The 7,890-nt window shown below is 48.1% G+C and overlaps 1 pseudogene; it reads right to left on the bottom strand.

Moving 5' to 3' along the window:
* Positions 1–614: 614 nt before the first annotated feature.
* LOC103528304 lies at positions 615–4,520 on the bottom strand (annotated as a pseudogene).
* Between the last annotated feature and the right edge of the window lie 3,370 nt (positions 4,521–7,890).

Here is a 7,890-nt window from a genome sequence, read left to right as displayed (position 1 = left end):
TGTGGGTGTATCCTTTCAGATCCCATGGACTTGTACACTTTCAGGTTCTTCAGATGGTTACGAACCTCATCTTCACCTAAAATGGTCAAGGGTGGGTTTTGGGTTTGTTTGTTTGTTTGTTGGTTTTTCCCCGAATCAGCCGAGTTGGAAAGGACCTCTGAGATGATCAAGTCCAACCCTTGATCCACTACTGCCATGGGTACTAAACCATGGATCTGACTGCCACATCCTGTCTCTTCTTAAAAACTTCCAGGGATGGAGAATCCACCACCTCCCTGGGCAGCCCATTCCAATGCCTGATTACCCTCTTTGCAAAGAATTTCTTCATAATATCTAATGTAGACCTCCCCTGGCAGAGCTTAAGACCATGCCCTAATACTGATAGCTGCTTGGGAGAATAGACCGACAAAAAAAAAACACATTACAGAGATGCAGGGAGAAAAGGGACAGATGTGCCTAGTGGATGGATTCCAGATATGCTTTCTGATTATGCTCCCATCCCCTGAGACTGAGCCTACCAAAGCATCTGGATATTACTTCTGCAGATTGACTGTAATTGGCACAGTTACTGGATGCTGTTATTATGGGAAACGAGTATGTTGTTGTGCATACTTTTAATCATAGGAACCTACAAAAGTGGAAGTAAAATCTTGCTCCTTTATTTGTATGATCAGTTTCTTCATCATGACAATAAAATAGACATCTGTGTCTATTGAGGCACTGACTCCTGCATAGTGGTTCATGAATTCTTCTGTTGTAACCTTCCCATCTTTTTTCATAGGGTAAATCAAAATTATTCAGAAATGCCCTAAAAACCTGATCTTCAGTCCGGTCTCCATTTTTGTATTTAGGGTGATGCTTTGCATTATACATCCCCTGTAAGTCTTCAATTGATATGACACCATCTCCGGTCTTATCTAAATTGCTAAATGCCTGCATGATGATCTCTCTTTTTGCATTCGACATGGGAGATCTGTAAAAAAAATTGCTGAAAATCAATTGTTCCACTACCATCTTTATCAAATATCTGGACAATTTCTTCTGCATGTTCCTTGTCTATCATCATAACATAATCGTTTAATCCTTTCACAAACTCTTGGAAAGCGAGGGTCCTGCTGTTGTCGTCATCCATAAGCCAAAATACTCTGCTAATTCCTTGCAGATGCCTGCAGATGCTAAACTGTGCAGGTGAAGTCTTTCATTGGGGTAGGTTCTTCCTTCTAACATTTGCCATTGTTTTCTGTGACTTTGGGAGTGTGGATGGAGCCCTTGCCAGTAAAGACTGAGGTAAAGAAGTTTTTGAGAACCTCAGCCTTCTGCATATCACTTGTCACTAGTTTTCCTGTTTCCTTTCTGAGGGGACTCACACCTTCCCTAGTCTTCCTTTTGCCGCTAATATACCTATAGAAATTTTTGATATTGCCCTTGATCTTTTACAAACATTTAGCAAACTTATCAAAACAGTCTGCCTAGGCTGGAAGGATTGTTTGATGTTCCTGGGAGGCTTCTTACCAGTGTAGTTATCTTGAATGGGAGATAAGGAAAAGAAAGCATTCATTCTGTGCCAGCCATTTAATTTACCCCCTACTGGTTATTAACAGTAGAAACTGCATAGTTAATTCTTTCATCCCATTTAGACTCTTGCAGCCTAATAACCCTTTTAATTAATTAATACTGGTGGGTTCAGGCAAAACCCCAAGAACTTTTTTGAGAAAAGAAACAGTTTTCCCCGTTTGCTTCAGCATGGGCTTCAGCTCAAGTTAAGCCAGATATAAATTCTACAACTAAAATAATATATTGCTTATTTCCTGACCTTCTGAAGGGTACAATATAATCTCTTTGCCAAGTAGACCATAAGGTGATTACATATTCAGTGTCTGTCTCAGAAGGCAATCTACCAAATTGCTTTTTCAGTTGTTCCAATTCTAAGGGAGAATATGGAATTTCCACCCCCCACCCCACCCCTCCCAACACACGCATGTTAAAATTTATTGGCTTTTGAGCTAGGAAAGAACATGCAGTGGGAGAACTGGTGCTAAGCAGAGTGCGGCTCCCGGTTGCTTCCCTAGTGGAAACCTTGGAGATGGAGCCATCCTGACAAAAAGCACAGATTCCACGAAGTTTTGTGTCATCAGAAAACTTGCTGAAAGTACACTCTATTCCCTCATCCAGGTCATCAATAAATATATTGAATAGTACTGGTCCCAGTACTGACCCTTGAGGGACTACATTAGAAACACTTCTAACTACACTCCATCCCATTGACCCTCTGGCTTCTATCCTTCAACCACCTCCCATTCCACCTCACTACCCAATCATCCAGGCCACACTTTTTCGGTTTAGCTCCAAGGATGCTGTGGGAGACAGTGTCAAATGCCTTCCTGAAATCAAGATAAACTATGTCTACTGCTCTGCCATCATCCATCCACCTGGTTATATCCTCATAGAAGGCTATAAGGTTGGTCAGACATGACTTCCCCTTAGTAAAGCCATGTTGACTGCTAATGTCCTTGATGTGCCTGGAGACAGCATTAAGAATGAGTTGCTCCATTATCTTACCAGGGATGGAGGTGAAGCTGCCCGGTCTCTAGTTATCCAGGTCCTCTTTGTTGCCTTTCTTGAAGACTGGAGTGACATTTGCTTTCCTCCAGTCCTCAGGCACCTCTCCTGCTCCCAAGGAATTACCAAAGATGATGGAGAGCGGTCTAGCAATGACATCCACCAGTTCCCTCAGCACCCATGGGTGCATCCCATCAGGACCCATGGATTTATGGATATCCAGCCTCATTAACTGATCCTTAACCCAGCCCTCATCAATCAAGGGAAACTCCTCCTTTACCCTGACTTCCTCAGTGGCCTTGGGGGCCTGGGGCTCCTGAGGACATCATAGAATCATAGAATCCTAGGGGTTGGAAGGGACCTCGAAAGATCATCTAGTCCAACCCCCCCTGCCAGAGCAGGGCCACCTAGAGTACCTCGCATAGGAACGTGTCCAAGCGGGTTTTGAATGTCTCCAGTGAAGGAGACTCCACGACCCCCCTGGGCAGCCTGTTCCAGGGCTCTGTCACCCTTACAGTAAAAAAATTTTTCTGGATATTCAATTTGAACCTCCTATGCTCCAATTTACACCCATTACCCCTTGTCCTATCACTGGTCACCACTGAGAAGAGCCTAACTCCATCTCCTTGACACTCACCCCTTACATATTTGAAAACATTGATGAGGTCACCCCTCAGTCTCCTTTTCTCCAAACTAAAGAGACCCAGCTCCCTCAGCCTTTCCTCATAAGGGAGATGTTCCACTCCTTAATCATCTTAGTAGCTCTGCACTGGACTCTTTCAAGCACTTCCCTGTCCTTCTTGAACTGAGGGGCCCAGAACTGGACACAATACTCCAAGTGCGGCCTCACCAATGCAGAATAGAGGGGGAGGAGAACCTCTCTTGACCTACTAACCACACCCTTTCTAATGCACCCCAGGATGCCATTGGCCTTCTTGGCCACAAGGGCACATTGCTGGCTCATGGTCATCTTCTTGTCAACCAGGACCCCCAGGTCTCTTTCACCTACACTGCTCTCCAGCAGGTCAGCCCCCAACCTATACTGGGACATCGTGTTGTTCTTCCCCAAATGCAAAACTCTACACTTCCCCTTGTTGAATTTCATCATGTTTCTCCCTGCCCAACTCTCCAGCCTGTCTAAGTCTCTCTGAATGGCAGCACAGCCTTCTGGTGTGTCAGCCACTCCTCCCAGCTTAGTGTCATCAGCAAACTTGCTGAGGGTACATTCTATACCCTCATCCAAGTCGTTGATGAAGATATTGAACAACACCGGTCCCAGTACTGACCCCTGAGGGACTCCACTAGTCACACACCTCCAACCAGATTCTGTCCCATTGACTACATCCTCCAGCTGTATACACAAAAGCAAAGAAGGCATTTAGCAATTCTGTCTTCTTTGTGTCCTCTGTCACCAGGTCACCCAGCTCATTCAGCAGTGGGCCTACATTGCCTCCAGTGTTAGTTTTATCTGCTATGTATTTGAAGAAGCCCTTCCTGTTGTCCTTAACCTCTCTTGCAAGGTTTAATGCCAAGGAGGCTTCAGCTTTCCTAGTTGCCTCTCTGCATTCTCAGACAACAGTCTTATATTCCTCCCAAGTGTCCAGCCCTTCCTTCCACAATCTATAGGTTCTCTTCTTCCATATGAGTTTACCTATTAGTTCCCTATTCGACCATACTGGTCTCCTAGTTCCCTTTCTTGATTTCCTTCCCATTGGGATGCATTGGTCTTGAGCTTGGAAGGGCTGGTCCTTGAATATTAACCAACCATCTTGGGCCCCTTTACCTTCTAGTACCCTGTCCCATAGGATTTCCCTCAGCAATTGCTTAAAGAGGGCAAAGTTGGCCTTTCTGAAGTTCAGGGCTATTATGTAGGGGAACAACATAAGGAGTCTGCTAATCACCAAGGAGTGGGTGTGAGCCACTACACCTGTGCCCAGTTGAGGCAGGGCCCCACGGAGCATGCGCGAGGCCGTGGACCAATAAATAGTGAGTCTCACATCCACCAGGGAGCTCACTCCAGAGCTAGCTTCGAGCGTGGTTGGTTGCGTCCTCAGCAGCAGGCTAATCTCGCAGCAACTCTACGTTAGGCTACATCGCTCATCTATCCAGCCCGGCGACGCCAACCTCACTCTCCTCCCGCTACATCTGGTGGAGAATGCGGGCATAGACCCTCGGTCTAAGCCAAACACTTTCGTCAGAGCGAAGACCCGGCGTGAACAACAGTCCTATTCGGGTAGGAAAACTTCTTATTCTTTCTAATTACCACAAAAATGGGTTTGGCTACAAGCACCCCCTCCGAACAGGGATCAGCACACTCTGCAAGTGCTACCCGTATGCTTTTGAGGGAGGTCCGAGACCTACTAAACGAACTTCATGAGAAGGAAGCTCAGAAAAATATAAAAGGGGTGGAAGCCACCTGGAAAATGGTGATGAGCTCCCTAGAGGAGATAAAAAATGGGGTAAGGATCACCATTACTGCCATAGATGAAGCACTGAAAAACGGCAGCCTCGTCAAGACACCACCCCCGGCGATAGAAGACGCCGTGGTTCCCTCGGCACCTCCACTGCCAACTGAGACTGAGGGAACCAAAAAGGCTTTTCCAATTTTGACAACTAATAGCTTTGCCGTTAAAGGAATGAGAGGGAAGGTCCACCATACCGTGGCCGAATTCCTCTCCGACTTCGAACGTCAGAAGGAAAAAGCATCAGGAAGTGCAAACCCATCACTAAGCGAAAGAGAGCCCCCCAACCCAGGAAGTAAGGGTAACGAGGCGACAACCATCCCATCAGCCACCCCGGTGGGACCAGAATCGTCAATAAAAGCATTGCTAGAACAAACCGCCCAGACGATAAAGTCACTAGAAAAGCGAATATCAACCTTGGAGCAGAGGACCTCGTTTCAAACGTACAGGGAACCACCCTCCATCCTCGACGATGATGAGGAAACCACGCCTACGCCAATACTACCAAAGCAAAACAGCCAGGGCACCCCCACGTCCCAACCCGGACGATGGTCTGGCATCATCCGTGACGCCATCGTCGAGGGGGGCTGGGAGCCCAGTAACAAGGCGTTCCCTATTATCTATGACAACAATAGGCTGCCTATTTACGAACAACACGGCTGGAAGATGCTCCAGCAGGCTAAAAAGACCTTAAGGGAAGAGGGGTTGAGATCGGAAAGCGGCCAAGCCATCCTGGATTGGCTATTTACAGCGGATACGAACTGTCCACTGGATTGCCGAAATTTGGCCAGATATTTGCTCACTCCATCCCAGCAGATCGTCTGGGTAAAGGAATGGAAGCGACTGGCTCACATGGAGGCAAACCGCCCCCGAATAGCCGGCGACCCGTTAACAGGAATAACGGGCGAAATGCTGACAGGGGCAGGACAGTACGCAGACATGCAAATTCAGTTGCAATTTCCACCGCCGATACACCACGCCGCAGCACGGCTGGCCCGACAAGCGTTCAATGTGGTCCCTGAACCCACCCCGCTTCCGTCGTTCACCGCGGTAAAGCAAGGAGTGAACGAGCCTTTCCAACACTTCGTGGATAGGCTATGGCAGGCGGTTACGGCTCAGTCCGAACTAGGAGCCGAGCAAAGAGACGCAATGTTTAAACTCTTGGCCTTTGACAATGCTAATCCGAGAATGAAATCTTTATTCTCGACGCTGCCAAAAACAGCTGGGGTTTCAGATATGTTAGAGGTCGCGGCTAGAGCCACCCAAAATCAACAACACCAGGGGATGGCCAACGCCTTTGCCGCAGCCCTGGAACCCACCCAAAAACTACTCACGGCAGTAGCACAGCGTCTGGGTGGACAAAGGCAGTTTACCAGGAAAAAGAACAACCAAAGAAACCCCACCAACAATCGAAGAAACCCCGCCTCCCTCTGCCGACGATGCGGAATATCGGGGCACTCCACAATGAGATGCTCGGCCACGGTCTGGTGTGACCGATGCCAAACGGACACCCACAGCACCGAATCGTGCTGGTCGGCAAAAAACTGGCGCGGCAGCGCGCAGGGCCCCCGCGCCGGGACACAAGTGGCAGGGCCAGCGCTCTACAACGACTCTCCGCTCCTGCCACAAGAGGGAGCCTTGGTTTCGACGTGCCCTGTTCAATAGATACGACGTTAACAACAACTCGAATTTACCAGCTACCAACTGGGATTCGCGGACCGATACATAAGGAAAATGGAACGATTGGGGCTCTACTGATAGGACGATCATCAACGGGTATGGCAGGACTCGTTGTGCTACCCGGAGTCATAGATGCCGACTCAACGGGGGAAATAATGGTGACTTGCTTCACATTAGCACCTCCCCTAGTAATCAAGGCTGGGACCAGGGTAGCACAACTAGTCCTCATCCCAAAAATAAATTTGGGAAAAAATACCCACACACTGCGGGGCGACCAAGGCTTTGGGTCATCAGGCAATACAGTAGTAAGCCTGGTTCAACAAATGAAAAGTAGACCCATTATAGTCATAAAAATGGTCGCGAAAAACGAAGGAAAAACAATTTCGGTGATGATGGATACGGGGGCCGACGTTACGATTATCAATCATAACGTATGGCCCCACCACTGGAAATTGGTACAAGCCCGCGATGCTGTCCAAGGAGTGGGTGGTGGATCCACCCCTCAACAAGCCCTGGAGCCAATCCAACTCCATTTTCCAGAAGGACAAAAAATATCCGTGTGTCCGTACGTCCTAAACTTACCAGGACAACTCGGAGGTCTGATCGGGAGGGAGGTTCTGAGCCAGCTTGGAGCAGTTCTATCCATCCCCGAACCCACCCGACCCCTCCAGGATTTTCAATAAGGGCCACTGCGAAAGTGCCGCCGACACCCAGGCTAAAATGGAAGTCAGATATCCCTGTCTGGGTGGAGCAGTGGCCGTTACAAAAAGAGCGGCTTCAAATCGCGAAAGAATTGGTGAAAGAACAACTTGACGCAGGTCATATACAACCTTCGGTCAGCCCGTGGAACACACCTATATTTGTGGTTCCCAAAAAATCGGGCAAATGGCGGTTAATTCAAGACCTACATAAAGTCAACGACCAGATGTGGCCAATGGGCGCCCTCCAACCCGGGATGCCCCTACTTACGATGCTACCTAGAGATTGGCACCTTCTGGTCCTTGACCTGAAAGACTGTTTTTTCAACATTCCTCTACACCCCGAAGACGCAGCGCGATTCGCGTTCACAGTTCCTTCTATCAACAAGGGTGAACCAGCGAAAAGGTATGAATGGGTCGTCTTACCGCAGGGGATGAAGAACTCCCCCACAATATGCCAAATGTATGTAGCTTGGGCCTTGTCGCCAATC

The sequence above is a fragment of the Calypte anna genome, chromosome W, assembly GCF_003957555.1.
Source record: "Calypte anna isolate BGI_N300 chromosome W, bCalAnn1_v1.p, whole genome shotgun sequence".
NCBI classification, from domain to species: domain Eukaryota; kingdom Metazoa; phylum Chordata; class Aves; order Apodiformes; family Trochilidae; genus Calypte; species Calypte anna.
Note: the sequence above shows the minus strand (reverse complement) of the source record. Positions and strands in the feature narration are given on the sequence as shown.